At 44.1% G+C, this 16,222-nt stretch overlaps 1 protein-coding gene and 2 pseudogenes across 1 annotated transcript in view; 2 read left to right on the top strand and 1 right to left on the bottom strand.

Moving 5' to 3' along the window:
• Slc35f4 (solute carrier family 35 member F4) overlaps positions 1-16,222 on the top strand; it is a 260,362-nt gene that overhangs the window by 175,113 nt on the left and 69,027 nt on the right. The window lies entirely within an intron of this gene.
• Positions 795-1,370, top strand: LOC101607284 (annotated as a pseudogene).
• On the bottom strand, positions 12,979-13,056 carry LOC123462554 (annotated as a pseudogene).

The raw sequence follows: 16,222 nt of genomic DNA, 5'->3' as shown, positions 1-16,222 counted from the left end.
ATCTCAAAAGTGACACACTATCATTTCTACTATACTCTATTGGTCATATAGATGTGGTAGGGACCTACAAGAATGTGAACACCGGGACGACACATGTCTGCATAAGTTGAGAATTTGCTCAGTGGTAAATGCTTGCTGTGCAGTCATGGGGACCTAAGTTCAGATTCCCTAGTGTTGCAGTTAGCTTCATGTTGCTGGCAGAAAACACCAAACCAAAAGCAACTGGTGTAAGGAGTTATTATTTTGGCTTACAGACTTCAGGGGAAGCTCCATGATGGAAGGAGAAACTGTGGCATGGGCAGAAGCTTGATGTCACCTCCTGGCCAATATCCAGTAGACAATAGCAGCAGGAGAGTGTGCCAAACACTGGCAAGGAGAAGCTGGGCATAACACCCATAAACCTGCTTCCAAAATACACTGCCTCCAGGAGACTCCAGTTCCTAAATTGTCACCAGCTGGGGATAAAGCATTCAGAACACACGGATTGATGGGGACACCTCGTTCATCTAGAACCCACATAAAAGCTGAATGTAGCAGGGTATGCCTGTCCCCAGCACTTGAGAGGTAGAAGGAAAAGGGTCCTCAGGAATTGCTGGCTAGCTGGTCTGACTGAACTCAGGAACTCCAGGTTCAATGGGAGATCCTTTCTCAAAAATAAGGTGGAACTTTGAGGTGGTGGAGTCCTGCTAGAGCAGGTCTAGCGTCTTAGGAAGGTCCGTCTTCGCTTCAGCGTGTTGTGGTGCCTCCCAGTCCAAACCAGCTCCAAGATTTGAAGATTGGAGCCAAAGAACACAATGAGTACAAGAAATCCTCAAATAAAGCATCATGGTGGAACAGTAAGTTCTAGGTAAACTCAGAAGCAAACTTGGGAAGTAGCTTCAACCCCAGAGATGTCCTTGGAAGCAGAACCCATAGAACTTGTGGAAACTGCTAGAGATGAAATTGTGGACCTCACCTGTGAATCTCTAGAGCCTGTGGTTGTTGACCTGACTCACAATGATTCTGTTGTGTTTGTTGAAGAAAGGAGAAGGCCAAGAAGGAATGCAAAGCAGCTGCACCAAGACCATGCTGACAGCTGTGTGGTGAGCAGCAATGATGATGAACTATCTAGGGACAGAGATGTTTATGTGACTACCCATACTCCCTAAAGCACCAGGGATGAGGGAGCTACAGGACTCAGGCCCTTGGGCACTGTTAGTTGTCCGATATGCATGGATGGATACTCTGAGATTGTACAGAATGGGCGTCCCATTGTTTCTACAGAATGTGGCCACGTCTTCTGTAGCCAGTGCCTCCATGATTCCCTTAAGAATTGTCCAACTTGTAGGAAAAAGATCAACTATAAGTGGTACCACCCCATTTATATATGAACTGTTCAGAGCTGCTCAGGAGAGACAATGGGCAGACAGCTGGGCTGGCCTCTCCTCGTGGTATCTGCCTCCAATTTCTGGAGCTCATAAAGACTGTTTCAGAGCCAACATCTGATGTTGATAAACCCCTTTGATTCTTTTGTTATCTCCAGTTTGATATTAAGGAGTTGAATCCAGGCATCCTCTCCAGGCCAGCTCTGCATTTCTGTTCCTCTGGGTGGTCTTGTCTCCAAGTAAGAGCAAAAGAGTCAGACACCATGGAGTTGAGCATCGTATCATGGCCCCAGCCTCTTCGTGGAGCCTACATGTTTGCCAAGAAGTTTCCTTGTTGGGAAAGTTTGCCCCAACTCTTCTGGGTGGAAGATCAACTCTTCTGCCTACCATACAGTCACCTGTCCAGATACGGTCCACCCAGCTCAAGTGTCCTAGTGCAGGAGCTGCCCCTGGAAAGCCCAGCCACTGTACGGTATTTTTCCCTTAAGAGTCAGAGGTGACCTGTGATTCCACCTGCACCTTACCATTGATGTGCAATGCTTTCTGCAAGTCAAGAGAACCTCTGCAGGGCCCTTATGTCCTAAAAGTGATAAAGTGCAATCAACCCCCCATTCTTTCAACAACCTAGGAGACGTAGCACTGCTGGTGTCCTCAGAACCTAGTGCCACCTGTGGAGCAGTGCCTGTCCCACCCCATCTCTGTTCACTTTGTTCTCAGGAGCCCTACCCATACTCCAAAGTTCTTTGCCTGGCACAGGACATTTAAGGCCAATAGTGTACCAGACACATGTCCTCTTTCTCCTCATAAGATCATCTTGTGTTGCCCTCCAGCCCTCAGTTCCCACTGCCTAATGTCTGCCCAAGCATAGATACTGGGAGGTGGTGGCAGTAATAGTGACCTTATCAGCTGCTCACTTCCATGCTTTTGCCCAAGTCACTGTTGCCCTGTTTCAGAGATGTTGGCCCACCTGACCTGGCACTGCCCTGACTTTCTCACACCCTTCCCTCCAGTAGATACTTGCTTCCAAAGCTGCTCTTCTGGTGAGTTGGGATTAGATCATCTGGGCTTTTGACTGCTCCCCAGGTTTTGGTTGGCAAAGCATGGTGCCTCTTCTCCCCACTCTATAGGTGTGGCTTTGGTGCTCTCCGAGGCAGTGAGGTGATCCAGATTGCTCCAGAGGACATCAGACATGGGGTGGGTCATAGAGGACAGGCCTTGAGTGCCAGCCTGCCTTCACCTCCACACTATCTCCTCAGAGGGCTCCAAACTGATAACCTTTTGTGTGAAACATCTTCAGTGTGGGAAAGGGGCTATTTAGGGCTTTGCTAGCAATAACTGACCTTCAGTTTGTCCTTCTGAAGGAGCAGGGACTCAGCATAGAATTCACTTTAAATGGGGCTGAAGGAGTGTCCCTCCAATATGTGAAAAGAAAGTTTTATGTGTTCTGACTTTTCAACTGTTTGACTTACTTCAACTTGGTTTGAGAGTAATAATTTTCTACATGGACTCAAATTAGGTAGGAGCACTAACTCATCATTGTGATATGTGGCGTCTACTCTTTCCTGGGATATTTCAGCCGTTGAGTTCCCTCTGGGCCTCGTGGACATACTCTTACTACTTTCTAATGATAGCCAGACTTCAAGGAGCCAGGGCTACCATGCAGCCAGTTCACCAGTAATATGGTGACACCCATTTAAAAAAATTATGTTTTCTCCATAAAGACGACTTATGAGGTCCTAAGATTTATATTACTGCATCTTAAGTTCTTCAAAACAGGAAAAGGTTGGTATGAACAAAGTCTCTTTCTTTTCCTTTCCTCGGTGTACATAGTTTCTCTTTGTTACGTTTAAGCTATGCCCATGGACATCAGTCTGTTTTGGACTCCTAGTGTTAAACATGGAAATAAAACCATTGATTTGAACCAGAAAAAAAAAGTAAGGTGGAGAAGATAGAGAAAGACCTCCATCATCAACCTCTGGCCTACATACACACACATTTGTACATGCATACACACACATGTGAACATACATACGCACATGCATACTATACACACATAAAAAAAGGAATGCATTGCCAAAACACTTTAGCTTCATTCTGACTGGACAAATTTATTAAACCAAGACATTAATTATAACTTATCACTGATTTTTTAAAAAATCCCTTAATTTCTGTCCATAATGATGATTAAAGCTGAGGTCTACCCCTCAGCCATGTACTTTTTGATTTATAGAAGAAATAATGTGATGGATAAATACTCAGCCTCTGGAGTCAGGTTACTCAGGGTCAAATCCTGACTGCCACTTACCAGCTGTGAGACTTTGAATAATTCCCTTTGAGCCTCATTGGTCAAATGGAAAGGCTAAATAAAAGCACTTCAGTCACTAACTTAGTAGCATTAACCAGTGTTGTTATTGGACACCAGCTGCTGCACGCGTAGCAAGAGTTGCAGCCACTATAGGAGATCACATACTATGATGGAGACCTTGGAGATGCTACCCTGGCACACCTGACTTGTGTCCAGGGATTGTGTGTTTGCAATTTTATGTAGGCATGTGTGTGCACATATATGTAGAGGCCAGAGGTTGATGCTAGGTATCTGTAATTGCTTTCTACCTTTTTGTTGTTGTTGTTGTTGTTGTTTTTCAAGGTAGGGTCTCACTTTAGCCCAGGATGACCTGGAATTCACTATGTAGTCTCAGGGTGGCCTCAAACTCCTACCTCTGCCTCCCAAGTACTGGGATTAAAGGTGTCCACCACCGGGTTGGAGAGATGGCTTAGTGGTTAAGCGCTTGCCTGTGAAGCCTCAGGACCCTGGTTTGAGGCTTGATTCCCCAGGACCCATGTTAGCCAGATACACAAGGGGGCGCATGTATCTGGAGTTTGTTTGCAGTGGCTGGAGGCCCTGGCATGTCCATTCTCTCCCTCCCTCTCTCTCTCTTCCTCTTCCTATCTGTTGCTCTCAAATAAATAAAACTTTTTTAAAAAAAGTTGTGCGCCACCATGCTTGCTTTCTACCTTATTTATTGAGACAAGGTCTCTCATTGAACCTGGAGCTCACCAGTTTGGCTAGACTAGCTAGCAAGCTTATCCTCAGGGATCGTCCTACCTCCGTCTCCTGAGTGCAGAGATGATAGGCGCGCACCATCATAACCAGCATTTACACGATTGCTGGGCTTGGAAACCTGGGTCCTTGTCCCTTTGCAGAAAGCTCTTTACACAGTGTGCCATCTCCCCAGTTCCACCCTTCTGACTTTTAAGGCCCTTCTCCAGGGCTCCTGGGTGAGGACCACCACAAGCTAGGCCTTTCCTGTCTTTTCACTCCTTTCCTGGAAAAAAGATTTTGCTGATCTCTTCCTACTTGAAGGCTCTGTTTCTAAATCTATGCCCTGTGTGTTCAAATGTGAGAACAGGGGTAGAAATGAATGGAATCCATTCACTATTCGTTGTAAGTATATGAGAGTGTGGTAGGCAACATAGAAAGTGTTATTTTATATTATTTTGTTTGATTGTTTGTTTTTTAATAATTTTTTTATTAAGTAGTTTTGTACTCGGTGAATAAAGTCAAGTTGGTACCATTGTTAGGCTCATCCATGTCCTACCCCCTCCTTGTTGAGGTATATGGGTCATGCATAGTGGAGTTAGTCCACTTGTTTGGTTTTGCGAGGTAGGGTCTCACTCTAGCCCAGGCTGACCTGGAATTTACTATGTAGTCTCAGGGTGGCTTCAAACTCATGGTGGTTCTCCTACCTCTGCCTCCTGAGTGCTGGGATTAAAGGTGTGTGCCACCACGTCTGGTGGTATTATTGTTTTGATCGATCTTTTCTTGTAGTATTTGGGGCTGGGGTTGTCAGGACAAGATGATATCCATATATTTATGAAACCTTGCCCACTGAGTCAGGCTTGAAGATACTTAGAATGTCTATAAAGAAATGCAGACAGCCAAAGCCATATGTTAAAGCCAATGCCATTAAACCAGATCTCAGTTTAGGAATTGTTGCTCATGTTGGGAATTAGTGCTAGGTCCTTGCATTTAAAATTGAAGACCAAAAGCACCAGAAAATCCCCTGGAGTCCAAGAGAGACAAAGCTACTCTACTCCTTCCTCTCTGCTATCTTGTTTTTACAACATGGGCTTCTTTGTTCTCTAATTAATTGTTGAGCATCTCAAATATATGCAAACATGGAAAGAAATTTATCATAGACCTGACAAATACTACTGTCACTGTGACAAGCACTGAATCAGAGTCATTTCAACACAGATGTTTCCACTTGATAAAGAGGCACTTAAAATAATGAATTGGAACATTTGAAAGCTTACATGTTTGGCACCAGTTTTATTAATAAAATATCAGGAAAACAAATATTTTACATTAAATCATAGCAAACTGCTTCTCTGAAAAACAGTGTATTTTCATTTCCGAGAGAAGCTTGCATCTGAGACTCTCAGTGTACTTAATGGACCTTAACTTTCCCAAAACTCTTATCAGATGACACCAGATGACAACAAGGGTCTTTATTTTGGAGAGGAAAGGTGGAGTTGCCCGGGAGAAGAGCAACTTGCCCGTGGTTCCAAAACCCTAATCATAACAGCTTCTTGCTGGGCATGTACTGTGTCGGGTACTTTGTTGATGTATCATAGGCACGTTCTCCTCTGACTGTCAGAATGAGTCTGTGAGACATTCTTCTCACACTGGGACTGGGTTTTGCTGGAACACTACATTTTTTGGCAGTCTACTCCACAGCACAGAAAGACAGCCTGCCTGTCTTGCTCCTTCCATGGCATTTGGTACGGTGCTTTCTCTTTCTCAAACAAAGCACCCACTTACTTGATGAATAACACACAGTCTTAGGAAGGGGTTACTTATAATTTGTTTACTTATCATTTCACTTTGTTTTCATGTTGTAAAGAAAGGGGAAGCTGGGGGTGGTGATGTACGCCTTTAATCCCAGCACTCAGGAGGCTAAGGTAGGGGAATCACTTGGAGTTCAAAGCTAGCCTGGATGAGAGTGAGACCCTGTCTCCCAGAGGAAGGTTGGGAAGGGAATAGATACATAAGGAGAGACGGTTCACAATTGACAGTCTTTCAGATGGGTCCAGAGAACACACTGAATGGGCAGTGGGGCTGCCAATGGAGAGAGACATTTCTAGAACAGCTGGAGGGAAGCCATGAGGAATCACACCTGCCATCGCTTGAACAGTAGAGACCACCATGGAGAATAGAGTCAAGAAGGATGGCACAGCATGGGATATCCTCTGGTTTAGAGGCTCTAGCAGTTACCTTCCTGCTGCTGGGACAAAACACCTGAGCAGAAGCTGCGTGTGCAAGAAGAGAGTTTTCTTGGCTTACAGGGGAAGCTGCATCACAGCAGGGAAGGCATGGAAGAGTAGGCAGCATCACATATTGTCACAGCAGCAGGAAGGCAGTGGTCCGCATGAGCTAGCTCTGAGCCAGAGGGCTGGACTAAGAAACCCCGAGCTCCTCCTCCAGCGACTCACCACTTCCAGCAAGGCTCCACCTCCCAAAGATGCCACAACTCCCAAACTGGCATCAGCTGAGGACCATGACTTCAAAACATGTGAGGTTATGCAGGACATTTTACATTTAAATCCCCACATATGCATTTGGGGAATCCTCTGTTTTTTAAATTAGAGAATACAGGAAGCTCAGGGGGTCCTTTCCTGATTTACCAGCTTCCTGCTGTGGGTTGAATTATGTTTCTTCTCTATTCATATGTCAAAGCTCTCCTGACGCCCAGTACTCTAGAACATGAGTGGATTTGGAAACATGGTTGTCTATGTCCTAATCTGCTGAGATGAGATCCTGCTGGATGGAGCAGAGTAGCAAACTAATAGAATCTGACCTTAAGGATCTATAAAAAGTCCCTATTAAAAAAAAAAAAAAAAAACTTAGCCAGGGGTGGTGGTGCATGCCTTTAATCCCAGCACTGGGGAGGCAGAGGTAGGAGGATCACTGTGAGTTTGAGGCCACCCTGAGACTCCATAGTGAATTCTAGGTCAGCCTGGGCCAGAGGGAGACCCTACCTTGAAAAAACAAAACAAAACAACAACAAAAAACAAAACAAAACTGGACACAGATATACAAATGGAATGTCATGTAAAAATTAAGGCAAAAATTAGGGTGATGCTTCTATACAAACATCATAGGTTGCCAACATACCAGCAGAATTTAGGATAAATGCATGGAACGGACTGGTTCTCACAGCCCATGGGAGGAGATGACTATATTGACACCTTTGTCTTGGATTTCTGGCACCAGAACTGCAAGATAATTCATTTTTATTATTGAAACCACACAATCAGTGTAGTTGTGTTACAATAGCCATGTGTGGCCATGGCACATGTAAGGTGACCTCTCAGCAGGGCATCTCTTCTGCACAGTGGCAGTAAATGCCACCTGCTCCCTGCCATTTGTCAGAACCATGTTTCCAAGAGCTTAGCCATTCTTGAGCTGGAAGCTAAATACTTTTATGTTCTCAGCAATTGAAAAAAAAAAGTTTTGGGGGCTGGAGAGATGGCTTAGCACTTAACCGCTCGCCTGTGAAGCCTAAGGACTCTGGTTCGAGGCTCGGTTCCCCAGGTCCCACGATAGCCAGATGCACAAGTTGTTGCATGCATCTGGAGCTCGTTTGCAGTGGCTGGAGGCCCTGGTGCACCCATTCTCTCTCTCTCTCTCTGTTGCTCTCAAGTAAATAAATAAATAATAAAAATAAAAAAGTATTTTTTAAAAGTTTTTAGTGCTAGAATAGTAAATCAAAGGCTGCAATCCACCTAGGTTCACACCACTGGAGTAAGCTCCGAGTTGACAACACGGCAGCCCAGCACTGGTGGTGGTCCCTGGAGGCTCCCTCCTGCTCTGTGGTGCTCTACCTATTAACTTCAGGTGCAAAATGAGCAATACCATGGACCCCATTGCCAGCAAGGCCTCAGCCCTTTAGCAGTGGGAAAGACTTTTGGGTTGTCCCTAGATCTTATCCTGAAAGTCTCCCTTGTGGATACTTCTCCCCATGAGACTTGACTACTCTTTTTTTTTTTTTTAATTTATTTGAGAACGACAGACACAGAGAGAAAGACAGATAGAGGGAGAGAGAGAATGGGTGCGCCAGGGCTTCCAGCCTCTGCAAACAAACTCCAGACGTGTGGGCCCCCTTGTGCATCTGGCTAACGTGGGACCTGGAGAACAGAGCCTCAAACCGGGGTCCTTAGGCTTCACAGGCAAGCGCTTAACCACTAAGCTATCTCTCCAGCCCGAGACCTGACTACTCTTGTCACACTGAAGTACTCTCTCAAGTCTCAGTTTATTGGGCCTAGCAGGATATTACAAACACTTAAAGGCAGGAATTTTACATTTATATCTTCCCTGATTCTCCAGTACACTGAACATATAATTTATTTAATAGTAACCATGAAAGGCCTGTAAAAGTAATCCTTGTAAATGGCCTTGTGACTTTGGTGATATTAAACTTCCAAAAGAATATGTACTTGAAGATTTTAATATGGTGAAAGTAAGCCTTATAACACTCTGAAGGGAAAGGGAAATTACTTAGAGGAAAGGAAAATGGCTAGAAGAAGATAGCCAGCAGAATATTCCATAGCATAGCACTGGCACTAAATTCAAAAGGAAATGAGGGCTTAGGTAAACTGTTCTGTATAAAAATTACTTGCAAGAGAAACCATCAGCCAGCTGGTTCGCTAGTACAGGGAACTGCGTCTCTTCTTCTTATATTCACAAATTAAAGCCAAATTAGAGAAAACAAACCATATTTTAGTATAAATCGGTTTTCTTGGCCTCAGCACTATTGGTACTTTGTACAGGATAATTTGAGGTGAGGGCTCATTGTCCAGTGTATTATGGGATGTTTATTAGTATTCCTGGCCTTACATATTGTATGTACCTACCCACACCTTTGTGAAAACTAAAAGTCATCTCCAAACATGGCTAAATATTCCCTGAGAGGCAAACTCACCCACTGTTGAGAATCACTAATCTACATGAAGGGGAAAATTATACTTCAAAGTCCCTAAAGTTTTGATTCCTCCTAGGAACGAAAGAGGACAAGTCATCGTTGGACTTTAGTTAGCACAGCATGTGTCTGTCATAACTTTGAGGAAACAAGGAGCCAGGACTGAGCTTCGAATGCCCGCTCATCTGTCTATGCAGTTCCTTAGCAGTGATTCATGCCTGCAGTTTACTGATAGTCATTAAAGTTAGCCTTATGGAGCTCATAATCAAACTTGGACAAAACTTCTGAAACATTCCAGTCTTTTCCACGCTCCTTGGGCTGTAAGGAGGAACATTGTACTTGTGTTCAAAGTGCCGAGTCAGGGTCCTCCTGCTGTTTAGGAAACTGAGGACTTACAGTATCTATAAGCTGCCGTTATAACTCACCTATTACCAGCACTGAGCAATGAGATAGCATCAGACCTCACTGGTGCTGGGCCCACAGGCTAGACTTTGTGATAAAGGCAGATGGGTGACATCTCATTACACCCCAGGTCACTCCCCAGAATGACCTACTTCTCAGAATTCTTGGTGGTCTGGGCACCAAACTGGCCTGTGGCAAAGTAAAACAGTCAGAAAGGTCCATGTAGTCAGAAAATCCTAGGGATGTCGTCTTATCACACCATGTGCTCATTTGATCAATGAGGCAACCAACTACTGTGTGAGGCATATCTAGCAGCAAACAAGACTGGCAAGGTCTCTCTCTTCGTAAGTGTCTACTTAATGGGGAAGTTGTGTGAAGCACCAGCAAGCACGTATATGGGGCAATGCCATGGAGTGCCATGGAAGGGTGGCTGTGTTAAATGGGAGGAGGGATAGAAAAGGCATCTTTGAGGAGGCGATACCAAGGATTACCTGCTCCAAGCCGTGTGAGGTGGTAGGGAAGAACTCTAGAAGTAGAAACAGCTTATGCTAAGGCTCTGCCCTGTAAGTATGCTTATTCAGTCTGAGGATACTACAGGGAGCCGGCGAGAGGCAGAAGGAGCCCAAGAGATTGGCCAACAGACCCCATCAGCTTCCAAGTGAAGAAGTGTAAGTAGGAGGAAGGGCTGGAAGCAGAGAGACCTGCTAGCAGATAATCACTGCTAGGGATGACGGAGGCGTGGGTTAAGTGGTAGGCCTGGAGATGGTGGGAAATCCATGCACTTGAGCTGTGGCTTTGGCCGAATCAGAATTAATAGAAATTGCCGGTAAATGGGACCTAGAAAAGAATGGTAAATGACTGATGGCACTGTTACTTCTTGAGGTGCAGAGGTCTGGGAGATATGTATTTTGAGATGAAGGGATAAAATATTCTATCCAGGGCATTCTAAGCTTAAGATCCTATCAAGCATCTGGGCAAGTCACAAGCTAATGTATGGTTCTGGAGCTATGGGGAAAGTCATGGTGGGAAACGCTTTGGAATCTCAGCAGTGGACAATGCTGAAGCCACAGGAGCAGGTGAGATCGTGTAGAAGGGAAGGAGGGAAGAGATGGAAAAGGATGCCGGACAGACTGTAGTGCTGGAGGAGTGACATCGTGAAAGGAAGCCAGGAGGCAGCACTGGAGAGGCTGGAGGACGTCCAGGAGGGCGAGATGTCCAGGAGGCTGAAGGGTGAGGATGTGAAGAGTGAGGGAAAGGCCAGAGCACCCTGTGCTTATGAGGAGGGCTGGGACAAAGGCCAGCGGAGAACCACTGAGTGGACCTCTGTGGTCACCTGGCACATGTAGTGTTTCTCACCTATCTGCTAAAGAAAGGCTTTTTTTTAAATTAAAAAAATATTTTTTTTTTTATTTACTTGCCCCAGCCACTGCAAACGAACTCCAGACACGTGAGCCCCCTTGTGCATCTGGTTAACATGGGTCCTGGGGAATCAAACCTGGCTTTGCAGGCAAGTGCCTTAACTGCTAAGCCATCCCTCCAGCTCAAGAAAGGCTTTTGTAATACCAAGCTTCTGAAAAAAGGTATTCAAATTCATCAATTCTATTTTGTGAATCATGGAGAAGTTTTGCTATCTACTTTTAAGTAGGGCAACAAAAAAATATAATTGATCTTCTGTTTGTTGTATCTTAGCCACTGGAATACAGTGGGGAAAAATAATGTGATTTTATTCTACCATCCATGAGATGCCTTGGTAGGTAGAATACTCACTCCTCAAAGACACTCATGTTCTAATGCCCTGAACGTATGAACAGATTACCTTAGGTGGTAAATGGGTCTTTGGCGATGTGAGGAAGGCAGGATCTTGAGTTGGAGAGACTACCTTGGACTATGTAGATGAAACCATCCAACCCGGAGTTCCTTCTAAGAGAGGCCGGAGGATCAGTGTCACTGAAGGGAATGTGAAGACCAGAGCAGTGATAGAGTCATGTGTCAAAAATGCAGACAACTTCTAGAAGCTGCAAAAAGCAAAGAAACACGGCTGGGCGGTGGCTTGGTGCATAAATCCCTCACTGTTCAAGCCGAGTATCGAAATTAAATCCTCGCACATAAAAAGCTGAAATCCATGGAGGGCTTCTGTAATCCCAGGAATGGGGAGAGAGGAGGATTTCCTGGAAGCTCACAGTGAGCTTGGTAAGGAACAACAGTAGCGTGAGCTCCCGAGAGAGACACCCTGCCTCAAATGAGGTAGGCAGGCCAGGACCTACCTGAACGCTCTTCCTCTAACCCACGCATACTCTGCCTGCATTTTCTTGGACAACTAGTATGCAGGAGACTAAACATGCAGTTGGGATAAATCATGCAGGCTGTGCTGAAGAGCTTTCCTGAAGTGTAGATTTTGTTTCTCAGTAAAAACAAAAAAGAAAAAAAACATATATATACTTTGAACACGCCTTTTCAAAAACTCAGTTTTCACTGGGTATGGTGGCACACGCCTTTGATCCCAGCACTTGGGAGGCAGAGGTAGGAGGATCACTGTGAGTTCCAGGCCACCCTGAGACTACATAGTTAATTCTAGATCAACCTCTCCCTTTTGAAGAAAGTGTCATAAAAATGTTTCTATTTTTTTTTCCAATTTTTCACATTGTCTTATCGCTTTATCATTAACCCAAATTTCATTAACCTTGTGAAGATATACAAGACATATATCTAATATATTCTTTTCTTAAAAAATTATTTTTAATGTTTTTATTATTATTATCATTATTAACAAGATGTTTCATATGGTTACATCATGTGTTGGCACCCTCTTTTCCCTCAGTCTTACCCCCATTCCATTGGGGATGCTCCTCAGTAGGGTCGCAGGTATTCCCCATGGGGTAGTGTTTTACACATTGAGGGAGCAGCAGTCAGTTAATTTTGGGGGGGAGGGAATGCCTCTGGACATGATGTCTCAACCTGTGGCTCTTACAATCTTTCTGCCCCCTCTTTTGCAAAATTCTCTGAGCTGTGGGGGGTGAGTTTTTTTTTTTTTGTTTGTTTGGTTGGTTGGTTGGTTTTTTTTTTTTTTTTTAGGTTGTGTCTCACTCTAGCTCAGGCTGACCTGGAATTCACAATGTAGTCTCAGGGTGGCCTTGAACTCACAGTGATACTCCTACTTCTGCCTCCCTAGTGCTGGGATAAAAGGCAGGTGCCAGTATGCCCATCAGCGGGTGAGTTTTAAGTCTACTTCAAAAAGTAGAGAACGCTTCATGAATTTGCTTGTCATCCTTGTGCAGGGGCCATGCCAACCTTCTCATATTGTTTCAGGGAGGGGCTGAAGTAGAGAAATATGGCAGCGATGCCCACTGCACCTGTGTTCACTGTTGACATCTCTGGACTTCCCTTTGCCTGGAGGTTGGGCATCATCTCAAGTGTCCTGCAGGCTTGTCCTTCACACAGGCATGAGGCTTCCAAGCTGAAACTCACTATAAAGAAATAAACCTAAGGATGTAGACACACTAGCTGGGCATAGTGATACATGCCTGTGATCTCAGCACTTGGGAGCGTGAGGCATGAAGATCACAAGTTTGGTGACAGCCTGGGATGTATATAGCCAGTCAGACCAGCTTGAGCTACGTAGCTGGATCCTTGGTTGAAAAAAATAGCAACGGCTCATGGTACATTCTGTTTTCATGTTGTGTTTGAATTTCTATTTTATGTTTACTGAAAGGGATCTTGGGGCTAATATACACATAAAATGTTAACATTCATCTCTTATAAACATATCAACTGTTAAATGCCTGAATCATTCAACTCACTCATCAGTTCATGTTCGGAAGTCCATGTTTTCCTTGCTGTAACTTCTCTGTGCTGTGAGGAGTAGTGAGGGTGTATCAGGTTCCCAAAGGGTGCATTAGCATGGCCTCTGGGATGGTTTTCAAAGCTGTTGACACACATAGCACGTGCATATCTATACTGTTGGAAATATTTTTTTAATTTTAATTTTATTTTAGAGAGAGTGAGAGAGGCAGAGACAATTGGCACACCAGGGCCTCAGCCACTGCAATCAAACTCCAGGTGCTTGCACCACCTAGTGGGCATGTATCACCTTTGTACATCTGGCTTACATGGGATCTGGAGAGTCAAACATGGGTCCTTAGGCTATGCAGGCAAGCACCTCAACTGCCAAGCCATCTCTCCAGCCCTTATTGGAAATATTTTTTATCTTGCCAGATGATGTTGGCAAATAAAAACCAGAGCTGGGCAGTAGTTTAAAAAGGAAAAAAAAATTATTCAGGACTATTACATTAAGGGGGAAAAGATCTCCATACACAGCTAGGCTCATTGCTGAATATAGAACAGACAAGCAGGAATTAATACCCAAGGAGAAGGGAGTGGGCCCAGGATGGAAGATCACCAAGAGGAGGAGCCATCCACAGTAAGAGAGATTCTGACTCAAGTGCAAACAAGCCACTGTGGCCCAACATCCCTTGGGGATGGCGAGGATGAAGGATCCAGTTAGGATGGATGGCTTGTGCTTGTTATCCAGGTTGGCAGGGTTCATGGATAAGCCCAAGCGGAAATTTGGGAGCCTTGTCAGTACTGATGGAAGATTTTCAAACAATAGTCAGGTTTCTCTTTGCTTGCTAAAGAGAGGCTTTAAATGATACGTAGACTGAAACATGAAGATATTGAAGGTGTCTGGTAATACAGCAAGGAGTTATAACAAAACACACATGTTCAAAGACAATGTTATGGACCCTACTGGCACCCCATGGTTAACAGTGACTCTGAGGAACCATCGGTTCCAAGACTAAGGCTGACTTGGGAGGTGATAGACTGCGGGAGAAAGTCTGCATCTTATGAAACACGGCGGTCACTATTATTAGAGTGACTCTTAATGTTACCTATAACTTTCATCTGGATATGTAATAATGTAAGCATGAGGTCATGTGTTGTCTCCATGAAATCATCCCTCAAAGGAGAGTGACAACTGACCAGGACCAGTGGTGAGAGTTAAGCATAGAAAGAAATGGTGGTTGCAATTGAGGTAAATTCAAAGTTTGCCTAGACAAGGTTAAAAAGTCACCTTCCTGTTTCACCTCAGAAAATGCCCTTGTTTACTAATGGACAACTGTGAGATCAACTAGTACAATGAAATAAACCAATTAAACCCTAATGAAGCTCTAGGGGCAGGTGACATTCAGAAATAGAGATTGTGTGTTTGTATTGTGATGAAGATAATGTTTTGGATTCGAGTTGATGATTAAATCTTCAATGTTCAATTCAAATAATACAATCTCTATTAATTCTTCAACAGTGGCTCTTAGGAAAACAAAGGTTCATAAGCCTAGATATTGCTTCTACCTCTTTTAAAAAATATTTTGTTTATTTATTTTATTTATTTATGGGAGAGAGAGAGAGAAAGAGAATAGGCACGCCAGGGCCTCCAGCCACTGCAAACGAACTCCAGATGCATGCACCGCTTTGTGCATCTGGCTTTACGTGGGTTTACTGAGTAATCAAACATAGGTCCTTAGGCTTTGTAGGCAAGCACCTTAACCACTGAGCCATCTCTCCAGCCCCATGCTTTCATCTCTTTTACAACAGCTATAGTCCTCTGTAAATCTGCACAGGTAAGCCTTACTTATCTTTAAGAAGAAAGACCTCTAAGAAAACAGAGAAGATACTCCTGTTCTATGTTCACATGTATTTGCAGGATAAGGACATTTCTTTATGAAAGAAATATCTGGAGGGTTTGGAGGGATGGCTTAGCAGTTAAGGCACTTGCCTGTGAAGCCTAAGGACCCATGTTCAACTCTCCAGCTCCTACATAAGCCAGGCGCAAGGTAAAGAAAGCATACAAGATCATACATGTGCACTGAGAGTTCAATTACAGTAGCTAGAGGCCCTGGCTCACAAATTCTCTTTCTCTTTCTCCCCCCCTCACTTGCTCCCACTCTCACTCTCTTCTCGGGCGTGGTGGCGCACGCCTTTAATCCCAGAACTCGAGAGGCAGAGGTAGGAGGAACAGCGAGCGTCCAAGGCTATCCTGAGACCACATAGTAAATTCCAGGTCAGCCTGGACTAGAGTGAGACTCTATCTTGAAAAAACAAAAACACAAACAAACAAAAAAGGCCAGTCTCTTGGGCTTGTCTCAAAAAAATAAAAAAGAAATGCCTTGGTATGGTGACGTCACAGAGTCACACTACTCAGTACCTCAGAGACTGGGAGTCTCATTGTTCAGTGGAAGAAATAACACAGTTCTATGTAAATTCGTTTTTCTTTTTTTCTTTAGGAACAAATAAAGAAAGACAGATGATTCTATTGCTTACTTTGGGAAAGGCTGTTCCTTGAATCTTTCTTGAACCTCATGTCCATTACTTAAAAGTATATTTTTTAAGAAAAAATACATAAAATGTGTTTTCTGTAAAAATGGATCCTCCCACCATCCCTTCATGATAAATATCCCAGAGACTATTGAGGGAAGGAAA

Source organism: Jaculus jaculus, chromosome 7 (genome assembly GCF_020740685.1).
Source record: "Jaculus jaculus isolate mJacJac1 chromosome 7, mJacJac1.mat.Y.cur, whole genome shotgun sequence".
Classification (NCBI taxonomy): domain Eukaryota; kingdom Metazoa; phylum Chordata; class Mammalia; order Rodentia; family Dipodidae; genus Jaculus; species Jaculus jaculus.
This window is presented reverse-complemented; position numbering and strand designations above follow the sequence as displayed.